This window comes from Talpa occidentalis, unplaced genomic scaffold, assembly GCF_014898055.3.
Source record: "Talpa occidentalis isolate TD23 unplaced genomic scaffold, MPIMG_talOcc4v2.1 talOcc4.12, whole genome shotgun sequence".
Lineage (NCBI taxonomy): Eukaryota > Metazoa > Chordata > Mammalia > Eulipotyphla > Talpidae > Talpa > Talpa occidentalis.
The window spans coordinates 27,180,687-27,190,588 of record NW_023601212.1 but is presented as its reverse complement, the minus strand read 5'-3'; the positions used below and the strand labels follow the sequence as shown (position 1 = coordinate 27,190,588).

The window sequence follows — 9,902 nt, the reverse complement described above, 5'->3', positions numbered from 1 at the left end:
GAATTAATTTTTAATATTGGGGAGGGGCAGGCAGAGACCACAGGTGGAGGATAGAGCCTGGAGATTCTTTTGGAGAGAGGGGTGAGCCAAGGGATAAATGTGCGAGGTGGGAACTGTCTGCCCACAAGGACGCCTGGGAAGGGGAAGCCCTATTTGGCAGGAGCTTTTTCATCTCTTGTTCTTTTCCCGAGGTGCTGCTGCTCCTTAGGGTAGGTCTCTTATAATCAGACTTCACAAGGCAAATGTTACCATAAGATGATTTATTTACACCTACTATCTTCATTTTCCTTTATTACCACAAATGGTTAGATTTGGAAATGTTTACAAAGTTTCTTCTTCCCATGTAATTATACATTTGCTTCCATCTGACACTCTATGAAAATCCCGCCACACGTATCTCCCATATAACAGAGTGGCGTCCAAATCACCTGCGTATGGCCCCAAACCAAGGTGTGCATTGCAGTATCTTCTGCTCTTTGGCTGTCTTCTGCTCTCAGGTGGCCTTGTGTGTGCTGAGTGGAGATGAAGGGGACAGAGGGTGCAGGGATCTGCTATTTGCCACGCCACAGAGACGAGAGAAGAGCGAATTAAGGGGCTTTCTGCTGCACCAGCAGCTAAATGAATGGTGGTTCATGGAGGGCACATGAGAAGAAAGGATCGCTGAGAAGGAAACAACTTAGGAGGGACAGAAGATTGGCGCTCCCCACCCTCAGCATGAAGGAGTTGGGGTAGGAAGGAGGGAAGAAACTGGTGTCCGGGTAGGTTGACTTTCACGAGTGTTTATTTAATGCCAAGTGGATGCCAAGTGCCTTACATCTGTCTATGTTATGTCCCACCACAGACCTCCAGGGTGAGAAGGTGGAGCAAAGGCTGGCTCCCTGCTGTTGGCCTTCCTGTGGAGCCTGCTGTAGAGGTCTACTCTGTACTGGGGCCAGTGTGACAGAAGAATGGCGAAGAGCAGCTCTCGTCAGCCTGATCTATGGCCACTGAGTGAGTCCTGAGGGGAAGAAACCTCAGAGGGGCTCCTTGGGGACCCCAGACATCTCTACCACGAAACACCTGGCTCAGGTGCACAGGGACTCGGCCTCACGCATTTGATTGAGATGCTGTGAGCACAGGTTCCAAGCCAGGGCTCCACAAGCAAATCTTTCTTAATTAGCCCTGGCAGCTCGACACCTTTGGTGTAGGAAGCCCATTTAACTGCCACGCCTACTCTTGCTGGATCCGGTTCTAAAGTAAACTGTGTTCTTTGAGAGCTGATGCATACAGATGAGTCGGCAGCCGGTCTGAGCCAACCCACAGACTCATAAAAACCAATAGGACCTCAGGCATCCTCACCAGAGACACCCAAACTCTTGGGCCACACGAGCAAGCACACCTTACACCAAGGATCCAGAAATTGAGTGGGACCGAGAAATTGAGTGTTTGTCTTCACATTGACTCTGGCAACCCATGAGGTAAGGAGACAAATGCCATGTCACCCTGTCTGTAGAAAGGAGTTAATTCTCTTGAGAATTTAACTTTTGTCCCTACCTTGAATCTACTCCTGGGTGGTGAAGTGTGGTTTTACCTCACTCACTTGATGCTCCTCATCTTTTCACACATGTGTTCCCAGCTATGAGACTGGCCTTCCTCCGGCTTCACAGCCTGAGCCCAGGACAGTTCAGACCTCAGGGGCCATCAGGCTGGGTTCCCTCTGGGTGGCAGGGGACTTTGATGCAGCCTTTCAGTTGCTGCAAGAACTTGTAGAACCCTCTCAGGCCTTCCCAGGGAAGGGAGAGGACAGAGGTGCTTGTGAGTCTATTATGGCAAAGGCTAAAAGCTTATCTGGACAGGAAAGTGCTAGTAAGACATTTTTGCCTACTTCACCAAAACACCTTCCCTTCATTTTGTGAAGTGTTGCAAGCTTCTGAGTTTGTGCATTTGGATTTCTCACCATTTACTCACTTCCCTAATTACTGCTATGATGGGTGCTCTCTAGTGTGCACCACTGTTCCTGGCTCTGCTCTATGTGAGCCTGGGGACAGACAGCCATTGGAGCCCCTTCTCCAAACAGCTAGGACTTACAGTCCTCAGTTGCTGAAAAGACATTTGTCTTCGCGGTTGGCAGGCTTTAGGGAAAATATGTGTCTCTTTCTTTAGATGGGCGTGAAGCAAACCATGGAGACTTGGTTAAGAGGCTGTGGGAGACAGGGACTTACCTGGCCGCAGGTGGGCGCCTTTTGGTACCAGCTTGACTTGCTTTGTCATACTCCGGGGTGCTTGTGAAGATGTCTCTCCACCAAGTCAGCTTCAGTCTCTCCAAGCGTGGGGAGCAGGGGCATCAGGGGGAAGGCGTCAGCCATCAGGAAAGCATGGCTGTCATACCTGAGGCATGAAGATGGATTTTTGTCTGCCTGAGGATGCACCCCAGGTCAGAGTAGTTGCAGGTTGAACTGGCAAGAACAGAGAGGGAGTTTCTTGTAGATGGTTCTTGGGGCTTTGATGTTAGTAGCTTTTGGTTTTTTGGTTAGTAGCTTTGGGATTTTTTTTTTTTTTTAAATATGGAAGCTCGATATTGCCAGGGGGGCTGTGATCTGAAGCTGAGACTTGAGATTCCTCATGTGTCCTTTTCCTTTTCTCAGCAATCCATTTTCCATTTTCTGGGCTAAGTTACACATCTACCCTGGACTGTTCACAGCTCATTGATTTCCAAGGATGCAGCTTTGGTTCACAGGCTTTGCCTTTTACCTGTCCTGAGGCTTCTGTGCACGGCGACTTCCTAGTTCCTGCTCTCAGACCTCTTTGGCATACATGTCCCAGCAGTCTGATTCTGAGCTTGACACAAATTTAATCCTCTTGATCTACCATTTATGATGCTGATGATGACTATTATCTTTTTTTCTTCCCATTATCGCCCTTCTCATTATGCACCCAGGTTTTTTTCCTCATTTGTCCTTCAACGAGCTTATAAAGAGAACCTGCTATGTTCTGGGAACCATGGGAGGAGTCCTAGAAATTTTTGAATTGCCCCTGTTCTCATAGCACTTAGAGTTGAAGGGGTACATGCATGGACTCAGGCTCCAGCTTTGGCAGGATAAATATTGTGATGAAGAGAGGATGCTCCCTGCAATGCAGTCACAATATAATCCCTGAGAGCACAGGAAGCACATCCTGCCTTGTCTACAAAGAACTCACAGGATCCTGAGCCCCCTTGGTAGGCAGGATGGGGCATGGTATGAGCAGACAGAAGGGCACCTTGGAACATGGAGATGGCATGGGAGAGCATGGCAGACAGGGGGAACACCAGCTGGCATGGTTGGGTGTGGGTGGCACAATGAGGAACGAGGAAAGACCAGACAAGAGAAGCTGCAGAATGAGCGCAGGTGACACAGGACAAGGAGGCTAAGGAGCTCAGACTATGCCTTGAAGGTGGTAGGAAACCATGTAAGATCATTTTTTAAAAAGATTTTTATTTATTTATATAAGAACTGGGGTACAGGTCAGAGGCTCAGAAGAGTGAGAGAATTCACTAGAGAGAGCGGGGAGCAGAACAGGCAGATGGACAGAGGACACTGCTGAGGGAAGCAGCGGGTGAGGCAGGAAAGGTCTGCCACGCCATGTGGGAATCTCCCTCACTGGCCAGGAATTGAATCCGCACTGCAGAGGCTGCGGACAATTTCACAACGCAGTGCTCAACCCACTGTGCCACCAGGGAGGCCCTGCAAGGTCATTTTTTGTTTTGTTTTGTTTTAGAAAGGCTGTTTGTCTGCAGGGTGCAAGGTGGACTGGGGCAAGGTGAAACCATTGTTGGGAAACCTGTGAGGAGGTTCTGAGAAGCTGAAGGTACAGGCTCCGTGGCAGTGCACTAGGATGAAGTGTGACTTTCAAGGAGGAAACTGTGGGCTGGCTGGTCTCACCAAGGAGACTTCCCCAAAGTCCAAGTCATGAACTAACTTTGAATGTGAAAGTGTTTTCTTTACCTTTACCCTCACATATCCCCACATTCTCTTTGGCTGCAAAGAGATGAATCAATGGTCCTGATGTTATGGGGAGTCAGCCTCTGCCCATTTTTCTGCACCTTTGCAATGCGTGTGTGTTGGGGGGAGAAGGACAATTCTCCATTGAATAAGCCTGTATCTATTTTTCATAGTAAGAAATGATGAGCATTATCTTGGATCTTTACTGAACTCCACCATCACTGTAGGGAGATGTGTCATCCAGTTATAACAGACCTGCTGAAAGTTAGACGTCCTGTAACTGTAACTACCATTAATTGCCCAAATACATCTCCAACTCCCCCTGAATCAGAGACTGAGCTGAGTCTTGCCTGTGGATTGCTCCCATGAGGAGGTAAAATTTTTAGATAAGGAAGACTGAGACTAAAGGGAGAGCTGAAATCACTATCTCTTGAGTTGTTCCCCACTTGGCCACACAGAATATGATGATGTTTGCAAATGTGCTTAGGGAAATGGAGAGGTTGTCCTAACCGGTGGCCACTGTCTCTGGCTACATCTAACCTCAAGGCCAGGGCGAGCAGCAGGTTGCTGTAGGAGGGCCTCGGCCGAGGGACCCGAGCCAGGTCAATCAGGTGTAAGCAGCAGAGCTAGAGCTGGGATTCAGACCACATCTGTCTGGCTCCGGTGTCCAATACACAGCCTCCTCCTTCCACTTGGCAGGTAGGATAACAGGCTCTGAAATATTAAGTGAGGTCACGCGGTTCAGAATAGCTGGAAAAATCAGTCATTTGGGGTTTAATTCCTGATTGACTTATTTCGGACTCGCCCCTTGAGGGAGTCTTAGCATGTCTCTCTGCAGAGCTGAAGCACCTCCTGGCGTCCTCACGGAGACGCCATGTAACTCCAGCTCAGAACAAGAAAGCATATGCCAGAATATGCATTGAGTTGCTAGATCAAGTCACTAGTGAGTGAAATTACTTGCACAGAAATCAAGGTTTGCCCAATAATTAATTGAGGATAGTCGAGTACAGTAATTTTAAAGACTTCTACCTACCACATTCCCTCATATCAGATGGGCATTATTCAGAGGCAGAGGTGATGGTCAGCTGGATGAGGAAGTCTAGGGAAAGCCACAGGGGACCAGTTCCCTTCATCTCAAGGCCAATAATATTCCAGTTTAACATATTGAGAAAAGAAAGTACAGAGCTGTGATGACTATAGTAAAACCAAATGTAGAGAGAAAATGACCTATACCTCCCAGCTGCCCAGTCTCCAGGGTTTTATGTGATTCATGAATAATATTACCTCTGCTCTAAACAGCAAAATGTGGCTGGCTTGATCATGGCTTTTATAACTTTCTGGAGCAAGCAGGGAGTATGTGTATAAATTAGAAAAACAGAGAATAAAGACAAAGACCTTTGAACAAGAAAAAAAGGGTAAAGGAAAAATTAGTGTGGATGGCCTCCCTGGTGGTGCAAGGAGTTAAGACGCAACCTATGAAGCTATCCACAGCCACTGCAGCACAAGTTTGATCCCCGACCAGGGAGCTACCCACATGGCGCAGCAGACCTCTCCTGTCTCTCCTGCTGCTCCCCTCAGCAGTGTATTTCAGTCAATCTGCCTGTTCTGTTTCCCACTCTGTCTCTGGTGAATCCTCTCACCCCCCACACCTCTGGCCTGTACCCCAGCTCTTGTATGCATAAATAAATAAATAAATCTTTAAAAAAATTAGTGTGGAGATTCATAGGGTGCAGATCTCCAGAAAAGTCAGCTATAAGCAGCAAGTGACTTTAAAATCAAAGGGCTCACAGGAGCTACTCTCTGCTCCAAGACATCCTTGCTGGGTTTATCATGAAGATGCCCAGAAAGAGCATCACCACCCTTGCTGTTGCCTTGTTAGAATTCATGAGCACAGAGAGGGAAATAATGCCCTCCATTTGAAGTTCCCTGGCTTTGTTTGAAGAATAGCAGAACAAAAAATAGAAATAATGCAGAGACTAGGCGACTTCAAGATGATTGAGAATCCAAAGATTTTTCAATCTAAGTAGATGTTTCTCAAAAGCGCTTATTAAATTTTCTAATTGTTAATATAATAAAACCCAACCCAATAATATCACACTAAAAAACAGAGCATTGAAACTCAGTTTAAACAGTTATTCAAGAGGTTCATCAACTCTAGCTCATCCTTTGTACAAATGAAGAAACTAAGACCCAGGGGAGTACCAGGACTTGCTCAGGAGAAATAGAAATCTGAGTTCACCCAGTGTTGCTTTGGATCAATAGTTCCATCACTCAAAGAAGCCTGTTTTTATTTTCCTAAAAGAGTTCCCTGTTAACAGTCTGTCTCAGTGTACAAGTATCTGCCCGACCTTAGGTGCTGTGGTTATGAAGCCTTGTAAATGTAGCGTTCCAGTTAGATGCGTATCACCCACTCATGCTTCCCAGAGGAGATGATTTTTGAATACTCTGGGAAATATAAGCCAGAAATATTCATTTATTTTGAATTTCCAATCATCACAGCCTTCCTTCTTTTCCAATTGCACAAACACCACTGTTTCTGGCTTGGTTTCAGGAATGCTATTTATCAGGGTACAACAATGTGCCACCATATCCCCAGGGAACAGATTTAAATATGCAACCCAATGCAGTTGAAAGCAATAGGTTAATACAGTTAGAACTACCAGGCTCTCTCAGGTGACTGCCCCTAAGGGCAGGCTGATGGTTCACTGCCCTTGATTAAATTCTTGGGGACTTTCTGGCTCTATCCGGATCTACCACTTGTCCTTGAGGAGCAAGAAAGAACTCAGACTATGAATAACTATGGTTAGCTTCTCATCGGAAAAGACTCCCTGACATTTTGCCCCTTGGAGTCCAAGAGCAAAGATGAGATGTTTGGAGAGATAAAAGTAATCCTAGTCTTGTGCTGGAAGGTGTACCCGATCATTTCAGGGATCAGGGATCTGATGCTGTTAGGGGTTGAGCTGCTGATGAATTATTCATAGAGTGTAGAGAGGTTGAGTTGGATTCAGAGATAAGTCACAGGAATAGCCAGACAATCACCTTGGAAGACCTTTGGGGAAGCCCACATGGTATTGAACTTTTCTAAAATAGGAAGACACAGGCCCTACTCTGCAGAGGTTTAAGTCTTTTTTTTTTTTTTTTTTAAAGATTTATTTATTTATACAAGCACTGGGTACAGTCAGAAGCGTGGGAGGGTGAGAGAATTCACCAGAGCCAGAGCAGGGAGCAGAACAGGCAGACTGACAAAATACTCTGCTGAGGGGAGCAGCGGACGGCAGGAGAGGTCTGCGGACCATGTGGGACCCTCACCCAGTGGCCGGGGATCGAACTGGCACTGCAGAGGCTGCGGGCAGCTATGCAGCCCAGCAGCACTCAACTGCTGCGCCACCAGGGAGGCCGAGGTTTAGGTCTTACTAGGAGGAACCAGTATGAGTAGGGATGTGCTATGAGAGGATCCTCTAACCCATATGTGTCTAAGGCAACCGGGTTAGGTGACATGGTTGAGAAGAGAAGACTCACTTTCCCCTTCCATCTGCTCCATTCCCTGGCATGGAGAAGAGAAGGAGTTTTCCCAGCTCCGAAGCCTGGGTAAGGGTCCAGAGAATTCCTTTAGAGTAAGGGGTGCTCATGCTCCTTGTCCTGCCCAATCTACTGTGTGTGAGAACTCAAGGTTTCCTTCCCAGCCAGTGTTCACCAACATTAAGACACAAAATGACATCCACGTTGGAAGAGGCTAGCTGAGAAGGGGAGAAAAATGTGTACAGATTTAGATTTTGTTTGCCGTCTTATTGACACATGTGTTCCTTTGGCTGGTAGTGTTTGCAGATTTGGAATTCTAAAAAGGTGCTTCTTTAAATATCTTGTGCCTGAGAGAGAGGAGGTGTGGGAGAGGCGGGGACCTGGGCCCAGTCTAGGTGGGCATCTAGAGTGCATGGATACAGAGATCCAACACCTGGGCCATGAAGTGGCACACCCTTCCCACAAGTCTGACTGCAGAGACATTGGAGAGAAGCTAGGAAACAGGTTGTCACTTGAGAAGGTCGGTGAAGGTTTGAGGGCTAAAATTGCTTTCTAACATAGGAGGAGCTTGGTTTTCTTTTACCTACTGAAGACAGAGATGACAGCCTAAATCTCAGACTAAAGGATTTGGGTTTAAATATCAGGAAGAAGCTTGGTGTTGAGAGGCAGGAATAGATTTCAGGGGAAAATGGAGATTAGCTATTGGCCTTTTTCCTTATACAGACAGGGGATCCACATCTCTCTTTCTGGTAGTTGGTTCAGGACCAGTGACCTACAGGCAGGGCATGGCTTGGTGATGCAGGACGCGTATTCCCACTCCAGGATCCTGACGATGCTCACTCTTGGTCTTGTCAACTCCCACCAGGAAGGTGAATCCCCAAGGATCCTCTCGTTCTAGTGGCTCATAGGAGGAAGGATGTGTAGCTAATGACAGCGGGCTAGGTAGCCCCTTAAATGAGTCTTGCAGTTTCCTTTTTGCCTGAAACCCTAGAGAGCCCAGAGGTGCCATGAAGCACAGGCAGCCCATAGATCAAGGCTTTACCCTTTTCCTTCCACCCCCTTCACCCTGCTATTTCTCGCTCTGGCCTCCTCACCCCTGCATGGCCCTGGTTCTGTGCTGGATGCTCCTGTACACTGTCTATATGGTACCATACCAATGGACCCCAAGCCACTTGGGTCCTATATCACTCATTCTCATGAGGCCGTCCCCTGGGCATTCCTTCTGCTGGCCCTTTTATGACAGGAAAGAAGCTGGCAGTGCAATAGTTCCTGACTTTGCCTGCTTAGCCATGTGGTTGAGGGGGGCCTTAGGGACTCCAACAGCCAGACCACGGACAGGCAATTTCTAAATGCAGATATGGTAAACACCATGCATATTTCCCTGGTGACTAGAGACCAGACACAGACTATTTCATGCCCTGTGTATGGCTGTGCTGGAGAGAAGTCAACACATCCTGCAGAAGGATGCTGGTTCTACCTCTGCACTGTTGATTCTCCTGCCCCCAGAACTAATAAAAACAACCCTGGACTTTGTGCATAGGATGTTCTGCTTTTCAGAGTTTTCTAGGCAGGCCCCAGCAATGTGACCCCTTGTGTGTCCCAGAAAGGAAAATGCCTGCACCCCGGGGGAGACTGGGCAGGGGCCCAGACAGAGCTGGGCAGTGGAGAGCTGGGCAGCTGGTCTCAAAGAATAGGAAGACCCTTCCTCCACATCACATGTGTGCTTCAGAGCCACCCTCTCCTCACTTTCTGAGCAGCTCTAGACAAATTTTTCTTCTTCCTATTGTCTTTGAATCCTGCTAGCCCCTTGCTCTGCCGTGAGAACCTCTGCGCATAGCACTGCTCAGGACGCCATTGTGAATCTTGGCCCTTGATCAAGTTGATGTAGGCCACAAGGACCACCTTGACTCTGACAGGGTTAATTTTCAATATTCCTATTGGCGATCCCTTCACTTTTCTTTGGAGAGAATCTTTTGGAATCCCAGACTAAGTAATAGCAAAGAGACATTCCAAGTTCCTTAAGACCTTTCTTCCTCCAAGTCACATCTACACTTAAAAATCCATTCCTTTCTACATTTATTCCTTCCACATTGTGAAGCCCATGAAATGGCAAGCTCTTATTTAAGGCAGATAAATATTACTTCTATTTTATTTATTTATTTATTTATTTATTTTTTAAGAGGCACATATTTTATTCATTTATTTATTTATTTTTTTGTTTGTTTGTTTGTTTATACATGCACTGGGTACAGTCAGAAGCACGGGAGGGTGAGAGAATTCACCAGAGCCAGAGCGGGGAGCAGAGCAGGCAGAAGGACCGAAGTACACTGCTGAGGGGAGCAGCGGGCGGCAGGAGAGGTCTGCACGTCATGTGGGACCCTCCTCCGGTGGCCGGGGAGCAGCCGGGGATCAAACCAGCGGTGC

General features: G+C 47.3%; 1 protein-coding gene across 1 annotated transcript in view; it reads left to right on the top strand.

Moving 5' to 3' along the window:
• Positions 1 to 1,291: 1,291 nt before the first annotated feature.
• The window catches only part of KCNJ1 (potassium inwardly rectifying channel subfamily J member 1), a 33,173-nt gene continuing 24,562 nt past the window's right edge, over positions 1,292 to 9,902 (top strand). Inside the window, exon 1 of the mRNA XM_037504342.2 lies at positions 1,292 to 1,457. The gene's annotated coding sequence lies outside the window, so the exon portion shown is untranslated. The remainder of the gene's footprint in view (positions 1,458 to 9,902) is intronic.